This window comes from Nicotiana tabacum, chromosome 14, assembly GCF_000715075.1.
Source record: "Nicotiana tabacum cultivar K326 chromosome 14, ASM71507v2, whole genome shotgun sequence".
NCBI lineage: Eukaryota > Viridiplantae > Streptophyta > Magnoliopsida > Solanales > Solanaceae > Nicotiana > Nicotiana tabacum.
The window spans coordinates 35,041,308-35,065,150 of record NC_134093.1 but is presented as its reverse complement, the minus strand read 5'-3'; the positions used below and the strand labels follow the sequence as shown (position 1 = coordinate 35,065,150).

At 36.4% G+C, this 23,843-nt stretch overlaps 1 pseudogene; it reads left to right on the top strand.

Moving 5' to 3' along the window:
- The first annotated feature begins 16,620 nt into the window (after window positions 1-16,620).
- LOC107780615 (zeatin O-xylosyltransferase-like) lies at window positions 16,621-23,560 on the top strand (annotated as a pseudogene).
- The last annotated feature ends 283 nt before the right edge of the window (window positions 23,561-23,843 follow it).

Genomic DNA, 23,843 nt, shown 5'->3' with positions numbered 1-23,843 from the left:
AGATGGAACATTGTTATGGATGATTTTAGTTGTGAAATTAAAATTGCGATTGAAGAATTTGCACTTACAATTGATTATGTGATGTGTTAAAGTGATTAGGAGGGTTAGCCAATATTCCTAAATATATCCTTCCCGTCCCTTAGCCCACATTACAACTATAGGAAAGTCCTAATTGATTTTAGACTGAGTGAGCCTACTGTTACACCCTGTGCGTCCCAAGGAGACGTAATGAATATAAGACTTGTTAATCATGATTTAAATAATTTTAAAGTCATAATATGACTATATATGATATTTGGATAGAAAATATGAAGTTTGGGAAAAATCGGATTAACGTTGCGGAAAAACCGACTAAGGATTTGCCTTGTAATAAAGATTTTTGATAAATAAATTTCGTATGTTATATGAGGTTGTTTTGGGACATATTATATACCTAATTGTAGGTCTTGGAATTTAGTTTCCAATGCTCTAAACCGTTCTTTCATACGGCACCCGGATAAAAAGTTATAAGCGTTGGAAGAAGGACCAATGCGAGGGTGCTAAGTAGCACCTTTTGACTTATCAAACAAAAATGGATATTTATATCCTTATCTCGTTTCTTTCATCAATTTTCCATAACACACAATCAAATAAGACCCCTAACTTTACTCTTAAGCTCTCTGCAAGAGCTTCAAACAAGCTTATCATCCCGGGTACGAAATCAAGATGCGATAACATTAAAACGATCCTTACGACGTAAGTATCGCTATATCGCTTATCTTTTTTTTTTTTTTTTGTAGTTTGAGTTTTTAAAGGTACTTCATAGTTAAGAAAACGTGTACTTTCCATATTTAAGTGCTTAAATATCAAGGAAGGTTGATAAATTCATTTCCTAATAGTTAGAACTCACGGGACGGTAATCGGAAGCCGTGAGTTCGAGTTATTTGACTTGTAGTGAACTGTTTTGTGGGATGTTTTATGTTGCCTTTGGGCTGTCTATTTTTCTACTGTTTAATGGAGTTTTGGATGATATATGGCGTGGAGAAATACCACATAATGACGGAATGGTTGGCTGGTCGTTCATCGTTATATTTTTAAAGTTGTTTGACACTACTTTGGTTGTCGTTTTATGTATGAAGTGATTAGAGTGCGTGGGCTATTTTGTGGTATATTGTGATGGAGATAAGGTTAGAAAATGATGATTACATGTTTTTATTGTTGTATTATTGTTGTTTTTGGTATACGGTATTGGAGGAGGGCCTAGTTACAGGGGAGATGCTGCCCAAATTTACGTAAACGAGCTACTAGTTTAAGTTGCGGACTTAGTCTTTACTCAACACTGATTTTAAATCTCCTTATTCTATGGTAGATTGATTTGATTTATTTGAAGAATTGATTGGAAGGTATTAAGGACTCAATGGAGTTAAGGTATGTTAAGGCTATCCCTTCTTTCCTTTTGGCATGATCCATATGATACAAACGAAACGTGCAAACGCGAAACTTTCATAAATGACTCTATTTCATAGAAGTACTAGAGGTGTCTATGTTCTTGATTCCCAATGTGTCATATTATTATATCTTCTGTTCATGGGTATCAGAAAAATACGTAAGTTGCTAAAGTTTATCATAAGGCATATTGATCTTATGACATTCCGAGAAATCTTACTGACTTACTTCATTATGCATTACATTCATTTATACATGTACATTGACCCATGACCAGATGACGTTATATACACGTATATTATATGTATATCGGATTTGGAAAAATGTTATGGTGTTATATACGCACCACCACCTGATCAGCTGGTATACATTGATGATTTCGCCCACAGTGACTGAGAAGATATGATGGGATGCCCTCAGAGGCTTGATGATGTTATGTACGCATATACTTATGCATGGTATGGCATTTATACGTACATGCATGATATTATAAATATTTTCATGATTCACAGAGCTATTCAGACTTACAGGTTGAGTTCCTTACTCCATGTTTCTTTCATGCCTTACATATTCAGTACTTTATTTGTACTGACTTTCCCTTTGCTTGGGGATGCTGCGTTTCATACCCGCCGGTCCCGATAGACAGGTTGAGAGTTCTTCTAGTAAGCTATCGGCTCAGCAGAAGGTGTTTGTGCACTCCACTTGCTCCGGAGTTGCCTATTTGGTCAGTATGATTTGAATATGTATTGATTGGTATGACGGGGCCCTGTCCCGACCTTTATGACATTTATGTACTCTTAGAGGCTTGTAGACAGATTACATGTATATGGATACTTGTATTGACTTATCGGCCTATGTCTTGAATATATAAATGATTATGTCAGCCTTATAGGCTCGTATGTCACATATATAAATTTCAATATTATGTTGGGTCGTCCTATGTCTAGTATTCCCTTATGTTTTATTCTAGTTATCTCATGACGGCCTTTTCAGTTCATTTACTCATGATAGTATGATAAGAATGTTACATTGCATTGGTACTCGGTTGAGTTAGGCATCAGGTGTCCGTCGCGGCCCTACGGTTTGGGTCGTGACTAATGTGGTATCAGAGCAGTTCTGTCCTAGGGAGTCTACAAGCTGTGTCTAGTAGAGTCTTATTTATGGGTGTGTTGTGCACCACACTTATAAGCAGGAGGCTACAGGGCATTTAGGGTTGTCGCTCTTTCTTTTTACTCTAGATCATGTGGTAGAGCTCAGTTGTAAGAATTCAAACTCCTAAATTATATTTTATTCGTTATACAAGGATACCTACATCTAGAAAGACAGTTGGTAAGAGATTGAATATGGTTGTGGAAGAGTTGAGTAAGAGGAACTCGATTTTGCATCATGGTTATGATGAGTAAATATAAGGTCTTCAGCGGATCATGTGTGTACTAAGAGTTGTGAGCCTCTTGATAAGGAGCCCTAAGGCATGAATATCTATCTACCCCTATGGTAAAAAGCAACGAGAGAATCAGAAGGTAGATACAAGTTTCAACAAGTAAAAGAAGCTAGGTGAAGAAGGATACGAGGTACCCAGTTAGTGAAGATTATCTGTATTTACAATTCAGGCAGAGAAATATAAGCCTTCTGAGTTACTTTCAACAATAACAAAGATATATTCACTTGACAACACCTATTTCAGTTATGCCACGTGGGAGCTAACTTATATAATTTAAGAGAAGGATGGGATATCAACATCCGGCTAGGGTTAGATTAACCCAAAATTCTTGATGGATTGTTATCATTAGCTCACATTTTCGAGGGATATTACAAACGTGGTAATGGTTCTCCTTGCGAGACACCCAGACGGTGCACTCTAGAATAGTACAATCAGAGATGAATACTAGAATGTTCAGAAATTTCAGAAGATTGGCATTGGAATCTTAGAAGGGATAAATATTTACCTTTGTATGGCTCTCGTCCATAGTAAAGAGAGAGTGTTAGGCGACCCGAAGAGCCAGTGAGTTGAATCAAGGGGGGCTAAAAGTGAAAGAATATTTTGAAGAAGTTTTCATAATAAGGTGATAGATAGAAATATTAGCAGGAGAATAAGAAAAAAATGAATGAAGCATTATGAGTAAGATGTGATAAATGGATGATAGCGATAAATCAAAATATGATAGGACTACAGATTCTATAGTCAAGTGAAGGAAAAGACAAGAAGTTATGGGCCTTGAGACAATAAAAGAGTATAAGCCATAAAGTCATGTCCCCATTTCGAGAAATGAGTTGGTGACTCATACGTGATTATCAGAAGGAAAAGTTAGACCCCCGAGTAATAGAAATTAGTATGGGCTAGTGAATAAGATAATCTGAACATGAATTCGGGACCAAACGATTTGATAATAGTTAACATCATGAAAATTTCAGAGATCGCGTTCTGGTGATAATTGAATGGACAACAGATGAATAACCTTTAAAGGTCATTCAGGAAGACGCTTCCCTAAAATAAGCGCTGTGAGCAGAGTTAACCTTAAGGGATTAAGTGTGCCAGTTACACTTGGTGTCACCTTTGTATGTAAGAAATTAAATTATCCCTAATACAGAAGGGTTACCGCAAGGCAAGTAAGAGTCTGTGAAGATGTGAAAAGACACCAAATATGAAGAGGTGAAACATTTATAGGTAAATCTTCATAGCAATAAATGTTAGTACTCCCCTAAAGGGGGAAGATGGTGTGATATGGTATTAAGTCGGAGTTATATAGTTAAGGTAACTATGGAATAGTAAAGGAAAAATGTGGTAGAAAGGCGAAAGGAATGGGATTGCATTTATTCAGATCCTACGGATATGATACGACTCCAGAACATTATGTAAGCATGATGACGGGGAGAGGCAGTAAGGGTTCCATCACTAGATGTTATTGATAAATAAGTGCAAATGAACACTGGATACATAAGGAGCTAGTGTGCAGGATAAGTTAAGACAAAAGATATAACCCAAGAGAGATTACGCATAATATAGATATGAGAATGGACTAACGTGTAGTTAGTAGTTGATTCAGGAAGAGACTAGCCATGGCTAAACAAGAGGATACAGAAAAATCAGCAGGTTGTGCAAGATAAACATAGTGAAATCCAACATAGGGAATTCAGTCTTGCAAATATGATGACATCGTAATCCTTGAGAAATATTTAGATAGGAGTTGGGGTTGTATAGTCAAAAATTTCAGTCCAGAATCAACCTTACGAGCACAAGGACGTGGAGGTAAGTAATTAAGGATAATTATAGGTGAGTAAGAACGTCCAAAAAAAAAAAATCTTTTGGGTATACGATGTAATAAGCTCTCAGCTTTACAGGAGTCAAAGGGTCTCTCTTAAGTACTACAAAGAAAGGCTAGCTGAGGGAATAAGGAAGAATGCTTCAACTTAAGCATAGTGACATAAGGAAGAAATGGTCTTGTAACAATAGTCTCACAACAACATTGTATGCACTCCATAAGAAAGTGGCACCTATCGTGGCTAATGAGCGGGAAAAAAAATAAATCAAAAGATGATATTTGAGATCATATGAGTTACAGGAAATTCCAGTATTTGTGGGAAATGATATAAGCCATGTATTTATGCAACAAGTGGCAGATCGACCATGAAAAGTAATTGCTTATGTTTAAAGACAACTAAGAAAGCACGAGAAGAATTATCCGACCCACGATTTAGAGTTAGCTGCGGTGATTCATGCACTAAAGATGTGGAGGCACTATTTATATAGCATTCATGCTAATATCTATACGGATCATAAGATCCTTCAATATATCTTCAATCAAAAGGAATTGAATTTACGCCAAAGGAGATGGTTGGAGCTACTGAAAGACTATGGCATTGATATTTTATACCATCCGGGGAAGGCGAATATAGTAGCCGACGCCCTCAGCCGTATATCTATGGATAGCCTGTCATATTTACAGCCAGAGAAGTGTGGGATAGCCCATGAGATTCATCAGCTAGCTAGTCTTGGAGTTCGATTACTGGACTCAGGTGATACCAGAGTTACTATTTCGGAAAAAGGCAACACCCTCTTTAGTAACTGAAGTGAAGGAACGCCAGTATGAGGATCCTTTGCTAGCTTGTTACAGCGATACATCCATTCAAAAGAAGAATACACCATTCGAGATTATAGGAGATTGAGTCCTCAGATATCGAAGTCGATTATGTGTTCTAATGTGGCAGGGTTGCGCCGACAGGTTATGGGAGAAGCTCACTATTGTCGTTATTCTATTTATCCAGGAGAATGTATCATGATATCAGGAGAATATACTGGTGTGACGAAATGAAGAAAGATATAGCAGAGTTTGTTGCTCAGTGCCCTAATTGTCAGCGGGTTAAGATTGAGCATCAGAAACCCTGTGGATTATTACAGGCTATAGAGATTCTGACATGGAAATATGAAGTGATTAATATGGATTTTATCATAGGCTTACCTCGTACCCAACGTAAGTTCGATGCTATATGGGTTATTATCGATAGACTTACAAAAGCAACTCATTTTCTGTTTGTCGGGACTACTTACTTAGCAGAGGATTATGCAAGGCTTTACATTAGGGAGATAGTACGACTTCATGGTGTCCCTATATCTATTATCTCAGATAGAGGTGCCCAGTTTACAGATAATTTCTGGAGGTCCTTCTAAAAAGTATTGGGGATTCAGGTAAGTCTTAGTACAATATTTCATCCCCAGATAGACGGTCAGGCTGAGCATACTATTCAGACACTGGAGGATATGCTACGGGCTTGTGTGATGGACTTCAGGGTAGCTGGGATAATCATCTTCCACTTATTGAGTTCGCATATAATAATAGTTATCATTCCAATATTCAGATGGCTCCATACAAAGCTCTTTACGGACGGAAGTGTAGGTCATCTATTGGATGGTTCGAGGTTGGGGAAACTAAGTTAGTAGGACCAGAGTTGGTACAACAGGCAGTTGAGAAGATTAAGCTTATACGGGAAAGGCTATTAGCAGCTCAGAGTCGTCAGAAGTCCTATGTAGATAATCGACGACGAGAATTGGAGTTTCAGGTAGATGACTGGGTATTCCTAAAGGTATCACCGATGAAAGGCGCTATGAGATTCGGTAAGAAAGGAAAGCTTAGCCCTCGGTACATTGAACCTTATAAGATCATATGCAGAGTAGGCCAGGTAGAATATGAGTTAGACTTGCCTTCCAACTTGGAGTCAGTACATCCAGTTTTTCACGTGTCTATGCTCCGCAAGTGTATTGGAGATCCTTCTAGAGTCGTTCTAGTTGACGATGTTCAGGTCACAGAGCAGCTATCATATGAGAAAGCTCCCATTGCTATACTATATAGACAAGTTTAGAGATTAAGAACTAAGGACATAGATTCAGTTAAAGTACTTTGGAGGAACAAGAATATGAAGGAGACTTTACCAACATTTCTATAGATTTCTAGGAGTTTAACATTCCAGGATGAATGTTTCTAAGGGGAGAAGTTTGTTACACCCTGTGACGTAATGAATATGAGACTTGTTAATCATGATTTAAATAATTTTAAAGTCATAATATGACTATATATGATGTTTGGATAGATAATATGAAGTTTGGAAAAAGTCGGATTAAAGTTGCGGAAAATCCGACTAAGGATTTGCCTTGTAACAAAGCTTTTTGAGAAATAAATTTCATATGATATATGAGGTCTTTTTGGGACATAGTATATACCAAATTGAAGGTCTTGGAATGTAGTTTCCAATTATCTTAACCGTTCTTTCATACGACATCCGGATAAAAAGTTATAAGCGTTGGAAGAAGAACCAATGCGAGGGTGCCAAGCAGCACCTTTTGACTTTTCAAACAAAAATGGATATTTATATCCTTATCTCGTTTCTTTCTTCAATTTTCCAGAACACACAACCAAATAAGATCCCTAACTTTACTCTTAATCTCTATGAAAGAGCTTCAAACAAGCTTATCATCCCGCACACGAAATCAAGAAGCGATAACATTAAAACGATCTCTACGACGTAGTATCGCTATATCACCTCTTTTGTTTTGTAGTTTGAGTTTTGGAAGGTACTTCATAGTTAAGAAAACATATACTTTCTGTATTTAAGTGCTTAAATATCAAGGAAGGTTGATAAATTCGTTTCCTAATAGTTAGAACTCACGAGACGGTGATCAAAAGCCGTGAGTTCGAGTTATTTGACTTGTAGTTGACAGTTTTGTGGGATGTTTCGTGTTGCCTTTGGGCTGTCTATTTTTCTACTATTTAATGGAGTTTTGGAGGATAAATGTCATGGAGAAACACCACATAATGACGTAATGGTGGGGTGGTCGTTCGTCGGTATATTGTTTAAGTTGTTTGACACTACTTTGGTAGTCGTTTTATGTATGAAGTGATTAGGGTGTGTGGGCTATTTTGTGGTATATTGTGATGGAGATAAGGTTGGAAAATGATGCTTACATGTTGTTATTGTTGTATTCTTATTTTTTTGGTATACGATATTGGAGGAGGGCCTAGTTACTGGGGAGATGCTGTCCAAATTTACGTAAACGAGCTATTAGTTTAAGTTGCGAACTTAGCCTTTACTCAACACTGATTTTAAATCTCCTTATGCTATGGTAGATTGAGTTGAGTTGTTTGAAGAATTTCTTGGAAATTATTAAGGACTCAATGGAATTAAGGTATGTCAAGGCTATCCCTTCTTTCCTTTTGTCATGATTCATATGATACAAACGAAACGTGCAAGAACTTTCATAAATGGCTCTATTCATAGAAGTACTAGGGGTGCCTATGTTCTTGATTCCCCATGTGTCCTATTATTATATCTTCTGTTCATGGGTATTAGAAAAATACATAAGTTGCTAAAGTTTATCATAAGGCATATTGATCTTATGACATTCCGAGACCTCTTACTGACTTACTTCATTATGCATTGCATTCATTTATATATGTACATTGAACCATGACCAGATGACGTTATATACACGTATATTATATGTATATGAAATATAGGGAAAGGTTATGGGGTTATATACGCACCACCACCTGATCAGCTGGTATACGTTGATGATTTCGCCCATAGTGGCTGAGATGATATGATGGGATGCCCTCAGAGGCTTGATGATATTATGTACGCATATACTTATGCATGGTATGACAATTATATGTACATGCATGACATTATAAATAATTTCATGATTCACAAAGCTATTCAAACTTACTGGTTGAGTTCCTTATTCCATGTTTCTTTCATGCCTTACATACTCGGTACTTTATTTGTACTGACGTCTCTTTTGCCTGGGGACGCTGCGTTTCATACTCGCAGTTCCTGATAGAGAGGTTGAGAGTTCTCCTAGTAGGCTATCATCTCAGCAGAAGGTGTTTGTGAACTCCAGTTGCTCCGGAGTTTCCTATTTGGTCAGTATGATTTGAATATGTATTGATTGGTATGACGGGACCCTATCCCGACCTTTATGACATTTATGTACTCTTAGAGGCTTGTAGACGGATGACATGTATATGGATACTTGTATCGCCTTATCGGCCTATGTCTTGAGTATACAAATGATTATGTCGGCCTTATAGGCTCGTATGTCACATGTATAAGTTTCTATATCATGTTGGGTCGTCTTATGTCTAGTATTCCCTTATGTTGTATTCTAGTTATCTCATGACGGCCTTTTCGGTTCATTTACCCATGATAGTATGATAAGAATGATACGTTACGGTGGTACTCGGTTGATTTAGGCATCGGGTGCCCGTCGCGGCCCTACGATTTGGGTCATGACACCTACATTAGTAGAGATTTACATTAAGGGAAAACCTATGGTGCCAATTACATACATGCAACTTCTTTTGTGAGAGAGAGATTTTATTTGATATATTTTAGTCCTTAAAATATATTTGATCATTTGATTTGAATGTATGGATTCAACTTACTCTCTTGTTCTTATTGTAAGGGCACATGGTTTCACAAGGGATAGGTAATGTTATTAGACTTCTCTTTATGATGTTGGGTATTCAAGCCATGAGTGCATTGTGACATTGAGCTGGTTTTTGAGGCTAAGATTGTTATGATCATGTTGTCTTTGTTTGAATATTTGTGAAGTATGGCATAAGAAAAGGGAAGTGTATGTGATTGCATATGCTAGAGTTTAATTGTTGCTATCAACCATGGTCATTAGTGTAGTGTGCTTTAAATGTGGTAAATATAAAGTGTGGGGTTGACTCGAGGACGAGCAACATTTAAGTGTGGGGTAGTGATGTTTGGTTATAATTGTATATTTTTAGTGCATTACTTACCTTACATTTAGGTGCTTTAATGCTAAATTATATTATATGTGTGCTTAATTGAGTTTATTTTATGTGTAGGTATTTTGGAGATGAAATTGGGAGCGAACTAAAGATTTTATGTGTATTTTATACACTACAAGAATGGTTCATGATTATTTAATTATTGGACAATGAATGAAGTTTAGTATTATAAAAGAAGACAAAAGAAAGACAATTGCAAATTGAAAATGAAAGGAAAAGAACGAGCAATTATGGAAAGAAAAGTTAGGAAACTAGCACTAACTAAGGGTGGCATGTGGGCCGGTCCAGGCCCGGGACCGCGGACCATGTGGGCTTCTGGGCCTAAATGGTCCTTAACCGGTTAGAACCGGGACCGTGGAGGTGGGCCGGTCTTCTGGGCCGGTCCTTCACAAAAAAACGCAAGACCGGGACCGTTTGAGACCGGGACCGGACTGGACCTTGGCGGGCCTAAACAGTCCCGAACGGTCCCAACAGTCAGAGTTTTTTTTAAAAAAAATTTGCCCATTTGGGCATCTAAAAACTAGCCGTTTGGTCTGCCAAAATAGCCGTTGGCTATTTGCAAAATAGCCATTTAACCCCCAAACTTTGTTTTAACTCCAAACTTTTTATAATTACACTTTTCCCCTATTTTTAACTATAAATACCCCCTTATTCTTTTATTTTTCTCACAAAATCATCAATCTCTCTCTAATTTTCTTCTATAATTGCTACTATTGCTTACTTTATTGTTACAATTTGTGAAAAAATTGTGAAGTTGGTAAATTGAAGTCTTTAAGTCTTCAACGATAATCAATTTTCAACAAGTTGTTCGTCAATTCGGTAACTCGTTCCAACTCTTAATTTTTAATATTATAGTTTTGTTTGTTTTATTTATTTTTTATTATTTGATTAATTAAGATGACTTCCTTAGAAAAAATGTTTTGGTAAAAATAAGGGAAAATCCAAGACTGGCAAATCTAGTGGCCAATCTGTTCCTCCTCCACTTCCCCCGGCTCCCCGACCCAAACTCCATACCCGTCCTACACCTGCTATTCTTGATAGTGATAATAGGAGGTCCTCAATTTTGGTATGAAATTGTTTATAATGGTTTAGCACTTGAAGAAGAGGAGTTGTCTAAACTTCCGGAAGCAATAGTCTCAATTAAAATAAATGCTCAAACTATTTATAATGCTTATCAAGTTATATTAGATCAGGCTAGACCAAATGTTCCAACTCCTTCTTCTTCTGATTCTCAATAATCTAAAAGAACTGCGGGAGTAAGAGCACTTAGTGCTTGGGCGGGGTTCAGGGGTTCTCAAGGTTCTACTACTAGTGATTTTTCACAACTAAATGAGCTTGAAGTTTATTTATCACAGGGAATTGAGGAAGTGAATCTCGACAGCTCCTTTAATATTTTGGAATGGTGGAAGGACAAAGAAAAATACTTTCCTATTCTTTCAAGGATGGCCCGAGATATTTTAACTATTCAAGCTTCAACAGTGGCATCAGAAAGCGCTTTCAGTCAAGCAAGACTTCAACTTGATGATTATAGAGCGTCTATGAGGGAGAGCTTGGAAAAATCAGTACTTTTCAGAGATTGGATCCATTCGGAAGAAGAAATTTTGGACTTGCTGAATCACAACCAGAGGTAGACGAAGCTTACGAAGAAATGCTAGTTAAACTTGCGGAGGATTCTGCTTCCCCCGGAAGCAGTGATGAACAAGCTTCTTTTCCCCCACCACCAACGGAAATTCCTACGGACCTTAATGGATTTATGAAGTTTGAAAGAGATACCATGTAACTTGTATTTTGGCACATCTTGATTAGTTTCTTTTTCTTCTCAATGGTGGTATTAGTACCTTGTTGTGCTCATTCCATAGAGGGGAGGAAGACTAAGAAAGATATTGCCCTGTTTTTTTAATGATATAATAAAATTATAACGCATTGCTTTGAATATCTCTTTACAATATTTTTGTCTTTAAATTTGAATTAAAAAATTTAGCTCACAATTCTATAATATAATTTACAAGGAATTGCCTTAGATATTTTTATTACCATATTGTTTTCTCTAACTTCTATAATTTTGTTTTTAAAAAAAATATCCGTTGGGACTAATTAGGCCCACTTGGGCCCACTTAGCCCGGGACCATTAGTTCGTGGGCCCAATCCTGGGCCGATTCCTACAAAAGGACCACCAAGATCGGGACTGCGAAGCCCGTTTAAATTGGGACCGGCCTGGGACCTGGACCGACCCACTTAGGACCGGCCCACTTAGCCCACTTAGGCCCGGGATCGGCCCACATGACACCTTTAGCACTAACCAAAGAAATCAAAATTGCAAACGAAGAGCAGCAGGCGAGGCGAGCAATTCTCCTCGCGTTTTGCCTCGCGACGCGAGGTCTAGTGCGAGGTTCATCGTGTATTTCGCGTGGCGACGCATGGTCCGGGTTTTAAGTCTATTTTCTCTCCTTTTTGATTTTTGACTTGGTTATTTCATCTAGGCCTTTTCCCTACACATATAAATAGTCATTAAATACCATTTTTAGAGGGGGAGACCTGAGATTGAATCGAGGGAGAGCACAGAGCCACCGTGGAGGCCGAAATTCATCAGATTCCATCTTTCTTCCATCAAATTTAGTAATCTTTACTTTTTCTTGATGATTTGTTATTTTGCTACCATGGCTATGTGGAGCTAAATTCTACATTCTAGGATTGTGGTTGTCATGAATATTGAAGTTTATTAATTATATTACCGTTAGTTCGAGTTATCTTCTTTGGTTGTTTCTCTATTTCTGTGCATAATTGCTTAATTGTTTGGCCAGCAGTTGAGTTCTATTTACTATCTATGCTATGCTAGGGAAAGCCGTGTTTAGATTAGAGTAGAATTGGAGAGAACTTGTTTTTGAACCCGTGGCTCGGGGAAAGATTTCGCGGTTAGGGTAGCAATATACTTAACAGTCTTGCTTAGTTGAATACTGTATTATATTCGTTCATGATAGATTCAAGACCATAGGAATATAGGATTGAAATATTATGGATAGACGGATAGTATTGTGAGAACATGCTATTTATATAAATGATCCGGTCAACTAGCAATCATAGATAATTTGGATTAATAGGTGTAATTATGAACTCAATAGGATTGATAAACCGACCAGAACCCTGGAATTAATATCTCCCTTGGTTACGTGTTTAAATTTCGCAATAGTAGTTATAATAAAAAAGTAAACTCTTGATGATAGTAAATTGATTTTTGTTTGCTTAGTTAACGGTTAATCTAAGTCTCTGTGGGTTCGATATCCGACTTTCGAGTCACTTTATTACTTGACGGCTACGTATACTTGCGTGTACTTGGGGAACCAACATACGTCATGAAAAGAAAATACTCATTTTGTTAAAATGAAAGAAAATACTTTTTCTACATTATGAATAGATTGAAATGAAAGAAAATACTTTTTCTATATCATGAAAAGAAACCCCAACTACAGGGAAAGTCGCAATTTAACTTCCTGCCTTGACCTAGGCCTCACATCGATCGTTTGAAATGAAAAAAAAATAATTACTACATCATTTTGTTGAAATGAAAAAAAAATACTTTTTACTATATCATTTTGTTGAAATGAAAGAAAATACTTTTTTACATCATGAAAAGAAAGTACTTTTTTTGTTAAAATAAAATAAAAATTATGAAAAGAAAATACTCATTTGTTGAAATTAAAAAAAGTACGCTATCTATAACATGAAAAGAAAGTAATATTAATAATATCTATTTAGGGTGGGGGTGTCACGCCCCAAACTCAGGGAGCGCGACCGGCGCTCAACCGAGAGACCCGGCCGAGCAAGCCTATTAGATTTCCTTCTATCCAAACTCATCCATGAATAAAGAGGAGATGTACTCCATTAATCATTCACTGAAAAGATTTTTATTAACAACGTCCTTTTTTATTCTCATTAGCAGCTTCATTCATAATTCCAAAATATTACGAATTTATAGAATCAATGAAAAACATGATTTCCAAATATCAACATTTCTAGTCCAATTCCCAACTTCAACCACAACCTACAACCTGTCTACGGAGCCTCTAAATACAATAGAAGAGTAATATAGAAATGCCAGCAACAAGACACCGGCTATACCTCAAAATACAGTACGTGAGAAACAAAAGATACATGACCCCGAAATGAGGTAGGGCTCACCAAATCAGCTGAAAAGAGTGCACTGCTATCACTGATCAATGCCGCCTGCTGTTGAATCACCTGCATCCATTAAAGATGCAGCGCCCCCGGCAAAAGGGACGTTAGTACTGCCGAATAGCACTAGTATGCATAGATAAAAGTCCTCTTTCAAAATAGAATACCCACATAAGAAAAGGCAACCCATAGAAACAACAAGTCATAATCAACAATATCCAAATGTTCAGTTAAAACATAATAATTTTCAAAATACGAACTTCATATACAATTTTGGTTGGGAGATTATTAGTACTGATATACCACCGTCTTTGTTAGCACGGAGTCCGATCAAGCCCGATCGGCTAGGTAATATCCCCACGAACAATGTGGTTTGACATGTGATACGAAAGAAAATTATTACCTAGAGTAGTACCACCATATGCTCAATATGGCGTCTGATCTCCACCCGATCAACTAGGTCGCCTTCCCACATATGCCGTGCGGGTTGAATTTTTCAATCTACAAAGGTTCCAGTTTTATCCCAATTAAGGAAAATAATATCACAATTTCTCAAAGGTTTCAATTTCATCCCAAATAAGGGGAATAATCATAATCCACCCCCATACCGGCACGTGTAGTTTCAGGTGTGGGTCTTATGACCCACCCTTCCTCGGTTTTGCTAATGATGCTCCCAAAAATATTTTTGATTTGATTTGCAAACAGAAATATCATAAATACAATTGTACTCACCTCAACATCTTTCACATTGTATAAATTCTCATTAGTATTCCCATTCATTAACAACGACAATATTTCCTTGGCTCATTAGGCCATTCAAAAGATTCTTTATTCCTGGTACGATGGCCGTATTTCATATTCCACACTTCCATTTCTTTCAATTTCAAAGATCACCATCAAGTATCAACATATAGGATATTTCTGAAATCATATACTTCAAATCCATTTGAAATGGAAACTTCAAACACAAATGGTTTTTTCCCAAAGAATGAGGCATACCATCCAACAATTAAAATACACATGAAAATCATAAACAATCAATACACCATTTATTCTTACAATGCTCTTCCCTAGCAATGACAATGTACCAGTTCAACACATGAGTATATAGAACTCGAATCACACTAGATATATTTATAAAGCAAAGCATTAGTTAAAGCAACCACTACTGGGCATGAATTGAGTACAAAAGCTTTTAGGTAATTCTATCTTCGAAGTCATTTTTAAATGATTGAGTCGAGACTCATTTCATATTCTTTATCGTATCTTCTCAAATTATTTGCACTACTAGACACAATCATAACTTAAATTCTTGGCACGTTGGCCACACTCTATATCCCCAATTAATTTATTTCACTTCCAACTATCTTTATAGATTATCAACAATAAGACATTTCCAAATCAAGACTTTAGGTACACATATGAGCAATTAAGAGTCTTAAGAATATTAAAATTTTTTCACACAATTTAGCATAATATCTTTCATTGAAACACGACTCAAAGCCATAACCTTTTAATACGCAACCCATACTTTGAATCTTACGGAAATATTATGGACTTCAATTCCAAGAGAGAAAGTTTAGCCAACATACCTCAATCGAGCTTCCTTAACTCTAGAATGATCCACAATTCTTAGCAATCCCGACCTATTTTGAGACATAACAAAATTGAACCATAATTAAGAAGATATTCATGGTCTCAGCTCATTTGAGCATTTTATCAGACACTAGGTGTGCAAATTTAACTACAAGGTTCTTCTACAAGATTTTCTTCACTCCAAAACCTAATCCTTACTTATTTCAGCTCAACAATCTTCCCACAATTCTTATTGGTACATACATGTATAAATAATAATCTCATACCCATGAATCATACTCCTAATCAACCATTTTCTACCCAAATTTGAAATTAAAAACTAAGGTATGGAACCTTACCTCTTAGATGAAAAACTTGTGGATTTTCCTTATTAGTCTTCCAAGATTTGAGCAAGACTTGATGAATAATTAGCGTAGGGTTTCCTCTCTCTCTAAAACACTCTCCCTTCTCTCTAAAACATTAGAATTTTTGTTCAAAAATAACCCTTTGCATGTATTTAACGAAGTAGGGTCGGGTTGTAAGAACCCAAAAATAAAGCTCCGGAACAGGTTCTGCGGTCGCATATCGGTCGCATAATTACAGACCAAAACGATCAAAAATCTGCCCGTGTATGCGGTCACTATGCGGTCCGCATAACTGTTATGCGATCGCATAATGCATCGTATAACAGTTATGTGGTCGCATAGTCGACCGCATAATTGCCCCCAGATTGGCCCTTCTCCTGCTCACTTCTGCGGCCATTATGCGGCCCGCAGAGTGGTTCTGCAGTCGCATAATGGACCGCAGAAATATATTTTTCCGCCAAAATTTTTTCCTTCACTTTCCGGTGCATTGTTCAACCCAAAAAGTCGGAACCGCGGCGAGTAAGCTCGTAGCGAAGATTTTATACCATCCTCAAACACGTAAGCCTACTCTGGCACCACAAAACCTTAAATTCACTTGCGAAATTTACGGGGCTTTACACTGAAATACTTCAAAATTTTCTGGGGTGTTACAGGGGCAGAGGGTGGGTGTGGTGTGGGGGGCTGGGGGTGGGGGTGAGTAAGTGGGGGTTGGTGGAGATGAGGAATATGGTAGGGAAGGTTGAAAAAAAGTTTTGTAAAATGTTTTCCTTTCTTTTGATTGGGAAAATATTTTTCTCCAATTGGAGGAAAATGAGAAAAATATTTTTCAAAACATTTAAGCCAACTAAACATGAAAAAATTAGAAAATATTTTCTGGCCTTCGTACCAAACACTCCCATAATTTCTAATGGTTTTGTTCAATCAAGTTATTGCCATGGAGTTCAATTTTCTGCTCTTGATTGTCTCCAAACTGCTATTCAAGACAAGGTTGGACTAAGACATTCATTGCTTTGCAAAGTGGTATTGAGAATATTGGAAATAGTACATCCTAGTTCAGGACAGTCTCAGCCAAGTCCCGAGGATCTTGTTTCTTGGTTTGACATGTTATATCTTCAAGAATGTACATAGTTTGGAGTAGTCACTTGAATACTCATATCGTAACTCATAGTCAGTTTCAGAGTTCCTCATTCAAAAAGGGTTGATGACTATCCAACTCCTTCAAAGCATGTAAATTTGTCCAAGGATTTCCTTTAATGCTGTGATCACTAGATTATTAAGGATCTTGTCTTCTCGTGTAATCAAATTGATAACAAAATATCAAAATGATCAAGAAACAATGGGCAATTGGACCAGTTCTGCCTACTAAATTTGATCATGTCTCAAATAGGAACAATATATGTTTGGAGTGGCTTAACAAACAACCTCCAAGATCTGTTCTTTATATATCTTTTGGAACAACAACTTGATTTTCTGATAGGAAAATCAAGGAGCTCGCGATGGGATTAAAACAGTGCAAACAGAGGTTTATATGGGTGTTGAGAGATGCCGATAGAGGAGATGTCTTTACTGGGGAAGCTAGAAAAGTTGAGTTGCCAGAAGGGTTTGAGGAAAGGGTAAAAGAAGTAGGCTTAGTGGTCAGAGAATGGGCACCACAACCAGAAATCTTGGCTCATTCGTCAACTGGGGGTTTCATGAGTCATTGTGGTTGGAATTCTTGTATAGCGAGTAGCTGCTTGGCCTATGCACTCTGACCAACCAAAAAATGGTTTCTTGGTAACGGAAATACTGAAAATAGGCATGATTGTTAGGGAGTGGGAGAAACGCGAGGAGTTGGTGAGTGCATCCACCATTGAGAATGTTGTTAGGAAGTTAATGGCATCAGAAGAAGGCGATGAAATTAGAAAAAGAGCAAAAAAATTGGGAGAAGCCGTAAGGCAGTCCACAGAAAAGTGTACTTAAAAAGTTAAAAAATTGGGCTGATAAGTGTACTTAAAAAGTTACCGTACAATATTCCTGCCGCAACTCTCCTAAAAAAGAGTAAAGTTCCGCCCGCGTTTCAAGTCTAGCTCCTACTTTGGTTCCTCCACCGACCCAGTGAAACACCAACCACGTCCCTTCTATTTCTCAGATCATAAAACTCACATGATCCGTTTACTTGTCTTTCAACCCCCTAAATAAGTAAGACCCCAAACATTCAATTCCTTGAAACTCCCCTTTCAAATCCTAATGCTCCTTACAAATTTCCAAATGTGTTAATATCCCTTCATTCTTTGCAACAGCCCATCTCTGCGAGCCAGTTTGCACACTAGCATGCGAACTTGTTAGCACGATTATTAACTGTAATATGGTCATTAATTTGGCTTATTTTTAAGTGGGGGACAAATTTGCATGACATTTGTCATGACATAATATCCACTATTAACACAATTTGTGGACCAAGTCTTCAAGACATTTTTTATGACATAATATCCACTATAACACAATTTGTGGACCAAATTTTCATAACATTTGCCATGACATAATATCCACTATTAGGTCAAAGATTTTTTGCTATAAATAGAGGAGTTTCTCCTCATTTGAAAACTATAGGTTTAAGGTAAACCCACATATTACAATAGTAAAATCCAAAATCGTAGGGTTGTTCAAAATCAAACCGTAATCACTAACCGAACGACAAAAATGGTTTATTGACTTATTGGAATTAGGTTATCGAATTAATGGTTGGTGAACGATTTAAAATTTTATAATGAACGATTTACCGGTTAGGGAGTACTTTACTCAATTTTCTTATCAGATAAACCGTTAAGCCGTTAAGAATTATTATATTTATATTTTTACCCTTATGAATATAAAGTATCTCTTCCACTATTTGAAACCTTAATTTCTTATTTCCCTAAATACAGCAGCACTCACCAACATTCTCTATTTCTGTCAACAATCCTTAGGAAATAACGACACTGGTCAGACTTACAATGAAGCAACTTTTTAGCATCTAAGCTTCAACGTCATCATAATTCATTTTTGGGATAGAATTAGGCGGATCTGGATAGTTCATGATACCTTTTTGCTCACATAAATCATTTAACTTGGTAACTGAAGCAAAATTATATCTAGAATTTATGTTAACTGAACTTCTATTACCGGTCAAGAGTTTATAATACCTTGCTTATTGTAAAAGAAGTAAAGAAGAAGAAATTGCCATTAATAATGAGAGTTTCAATAGCCTATTGGAGTGTGATTATAATTGGATCGTCTATCAATTGTTTATTGTCTTGCTTACTAATGAAATTTTTATTTTCTATTTGATTTAGCCGATAAATCGCTTGATAATCGCTAACCCGATACCAATCCGTTCGATATCTTATCGGATGGCTAGCGGGTTAGTACATTTACAAGACGATAACCGATAAGTAAAGCTGTTAAATAAAATATCCCCCTGATCCATCTGATAAGCAGTCCTACAAAATGGCAAAAAACTGGGGGAAGTGCACAAACAACCATTCTTAGGGCTGCTATTTAGGGATTAGCCATTACTTATTTTTGTTAGGTTTTGCCCTTAATTTCTAAACTATTAGGACTCTCTTTCTTGAAGGATGGTTAAAAAAACTCCTAAAAGGAATAAATCTCCTTCATATGCCTTATCCTTTTCTTGAAGGAAAAGTCTTGAACATCTATAGATTGATGATCTCTGTTTCTCACAACAAGAATAATAATATCTATAATTTATTTTTTGTTTAGAGGAAGAATGTATTCTCGCTATAATTGTTTTTAGTAAATTGATTTAGGTCACTTGACCAAATCACTTTTAAATAATAGTTTCTTTTGATATGTTTGTTTATGCCTGATTATTGTCATCAAAGTTATCTTTGTTGGCTTTCACATGTACCATTCGATCCGAATAAGTGGTATCAGAACTGATGGTTAAATGAGGTTGAAGACTAAAATCAAGCAACGCCAATTTGACGACAATGAAGTTTTTTTGTCAAAACAATATTCTGAAAACTACATGTGAAAATAAAATTTTCAACCATATTTTCAACATTCTCGTTGCTGCATCTTTAGAAGCAAATCATCAATTTTAAACCATACTTATGGGCTTCAATATTTTTAACCCTTGCTCACTTTTAACGCACATGGCTCTAATTTTACCCACATAGCTATTTTTAACCATAGCAAGCAATAGTGATGAAGATTATGTGACGAAGAAGGATAAAGTTTTGTCAAGAAAATTCAGGCCAGTGGGAGAATTGTTAGGGTTTTGCCCTGAAATTCTAATCTATTATGACTCTATTTCTTGAAAAAATAAAAAAAGACTCTTAAAAGGAATAACTCTTATGCATATGCCTTATTCTTTTCTTGAAGGAAACGTCTTGAACATTTATAAATTGATGATCTCTGTTTCTAACAACAAGAACAACAATAACCACAATGTAGTTTTTTCAAAGAGTTTTATTTAGGGAGAGAATTTATTCTCTCTATAAGTTTTTTTTAGTAAATTGATGTAGATAACTTGACCAAACCACTTTTAAATGATAGTCTCTTTTGATATTTTTGTTTATGCCTGATTTATCGTTATCAAAGTTATCTTTGTTGGCTTTCGCATGCATCATGTTATTCAATCCCAATAATTTTGTCCTGAAAATTTGAACTAAAATCTTAATTACATGATAATTCAGGATATTTTATCCCAAAAAATTAAACTGAAAAATTAAAATTTAGAATATATTAGCTAATTCCTAGATAGCAGCGTTAAATGGCTGTCTAGTGTAATTTCTACCCAAAAAAAAAAAAAAACCTTGTCGAAACGGCGATTACTAGAACTTTAGGTTGAGTGCGTAGTTTTTTTGTCGATATGTATTTTTGGTATCCATTTAAATTTGTTTTTTTCTTATTAGGATTTTGTGTAGGTCTCTTTTCTTTTGTGCTGAAGCCAAATCTTTTGATGGGAACTTTCGTGAAAGACTGCAAAACTTTGGTCACGATATAGGAGGTTGTTGTTTGATTTAGGAAAGCAAATATATGTATTTTTTACATAGATGTTTCAATTGATAATAGGTTCATCAATTTATTTGATTCCTACTGAATATATATATATATATATATATATATATATATATATATATATATATATATATATATATATATATATATATATATATATATAGAGAGAGAGAGAGAGAGAGAGAGAGAGAGAGAGAGAGAGAGAGAGAGAGAGAATTTATATGTTAAATATAAAAAAACGATAAATATTGAAACAAGACCTACTTTGGTTGTTTGGTGTCTTTTTAGGTAAAAATCGATCAAACCAAATCGTGAAAACTTTGTTCAATTCCCCCCCCCCCCATATAATTTGTTTTTTCATTTTGTGACAAGGTGGAAGGGACCTGATTTAAAATCAATGGTACGACAATAGTTACTAATTTGGTCATGTCCTACATCGACCTTCAGATGCACCGATTTGTAGGTGTAAAATCATGGCGAGTGAAGGTATTAAAAATGACGAGGGAGACCTAGTGTCATGTAAAAAGAAGTCTCGAAAGACATATAATTTCTTCGAATCTATCAAAGAATACTTAATTAGCGAAAGATATGGCACAATGAAAAATAAAATATCTATATAGACGATCCAATTAGGTGGAATATATTGTAGCCATATTGGTATGTTTACTTAGGTCTTATACTTTTTAGGAGTTCTTTTAGCTTTATATGAGATCTTTATGTCACTAGAAAATATAAAAAAACTTGTAATGCTTTTTATTTTTATTTTGTGTAATATTAGAAACATGGTTACTGAGAAGGGGAGCATTAACGTAATTGGTAAAGTTGTTGCCATGTGACCAGGAGGTCACGGGTTCGAGCCGCGGAAACAACCTCTTGCAGAAATGCAACGTAAGGCTGCGTACAATAGACCTTTGTGGATGTGGTCCGGCCCTTCCCCGGACCCCGTGCATAGCGAGAGCTTAGTGCACCGAGCTGCCTTTTTTAAATATGGTCAGTGAGGATTCATATTGTTTCTTATGAGATTGAACAAATTGTATGCCGCATTTATACATGTGTATATCTATAAATAATTGGAGAACAATTTTATGGAAGGTAACCAAAGTTTCCAAGTCTTAGTTCTGTTTACTTTTATTCAATTCTCATAGCTTTTACTTTGAAGAAATACAAAAGAGTTGTATACTAAAAACCTGTTAAATTTTTCCATGGATAGCTATGAGAATATACAAAGCCATGAACTCAGCAATTTGAAAAAACAAGATGAAGTAGCTATAGTGATGGTTCCATTTCCAGCACAAGGCCATCTCAACCAACTTCTCCAACTTTCCTGTTTAATCTCTTCCTATGGTCTCCCCGTTTATTATGTCAGCTCAGCTACACATAATCGCCAAGCTAGGGTTCGTGCCAATGCCTTAAATCCTTCGGACATAGCCAAAATCCGATTCCACGATCTCCCAACTCCTGAATTTGACTCATCTCCACCTGACTTTAATTCCTTAAGCAAATTCACCTCGCATCTTCAGCCATCATGTGATGCTTCTATGCTTCTGCGCGAGCCTATTGCTTCATTCTTTCGCGATATTTCATATAAAGCAAGACGAGTTGTTGTTGTTCATGATTCTTTAATGTCCTATAATGTTCAGGATGTTTCATCCTTGTCCAATGCAGAATCCTATATATTTAATTGCATTTCATTTTTCACTTTGTACTGTTGTATATGCTTGTCTAGTGGGATGCCTGTCCAACTTGAAGAAGAAATGCTTAAAAAGCTACCTTCCCTTGAAGGAGTTGTGACAGATCAAGTCAGGGAACTTGGAGCTTCTCAGAGTCCATACATGGATATTAGAGCAGGTGATATCCATAATACGAGCAAAGTAATCGAAGGCAAGTTTCTTGATTTGATGGTAGAAGTAACAAGTACACAGAACAAGAAACAATGGGCAATTGGACCAACTCTGCCAGCTAAACTCGATTACATCTCAAATAGTAACAATATATGTTTGGAGTGGCTGAACAAACAACCTCCAAGATCAGTTCTTTATGTATCTTTTGGAACAACAACTTCATTTTCCGATAGGGAAATCAAGGAGCTCGCGATGGGATTAGAGCAGAGCAAACACAGGTTTATATGGGTTTTGAGAGATGCCGATAGAGGAGATATTTTTACTGGTGAAGCTAGAAAAGTTGAATTGCCAGAAGGGTTTGAGGAAAGAGTAAAAGATGTAGGACTTGTGGTAAGAGAATGGGCACCACAACCAGAAATCTTGGCTCATTCGTCGACAGGAGGATTCATGAGTCATTGTGGTTGGAATTCTTGCATAGAGAGCATTACTATGGGGGTTCCTATAGCTGCTTGGCCTATGCACTCTGACCAACTAAAAAATGGTTTCTTGGTGACGGAAATACTGAAAATAGACATGATTGTTAGGGAGTGGGAGAAGCGCGAGGAGTTGGTGAGTGCATCCACCATTGAGAATGTTGTTAGGAAGTTAATGGCATCAGAAGAAGGCGATGAAATTAGAAAAAGAGCAAAAGAATTGGGAGAAGCCGTAAGGCAGTCCACAGAGAAAGGGGGAGCTTCTCGAATTCAGTTGGATTCTTTCATTGCGCATATCACAAGATAGACTTGCTTTTCACCAGAATTTTCAAGTATTTTGGTTACTTTTCTCATTTTTCTTTAAATTAATCAGTCAACTGTCTGTTTCTTGGTTCATACTAGTTCATTATATTGCTTTCAGTTTCTTTGATTCTGCAATGTTTAAAATCTTGTTTCAGACTAGTTTATGATCTTGTATGTCTGTTAGTAAGAGCAAAATTCAACAGCTAATCTGGTTCTAACTTTGCAGACTACAGGATTGATGTGGAGAATGATTTTGTATACATTTCTTAATTAGGTGTATAACATTAATTAGGTGCATTATGTGGCTTTTAGATTATCTATGATCAAAGTTAATTCTGATAGCGGCATATAACTTTTAGATTATCTATGCGACCAAAATTC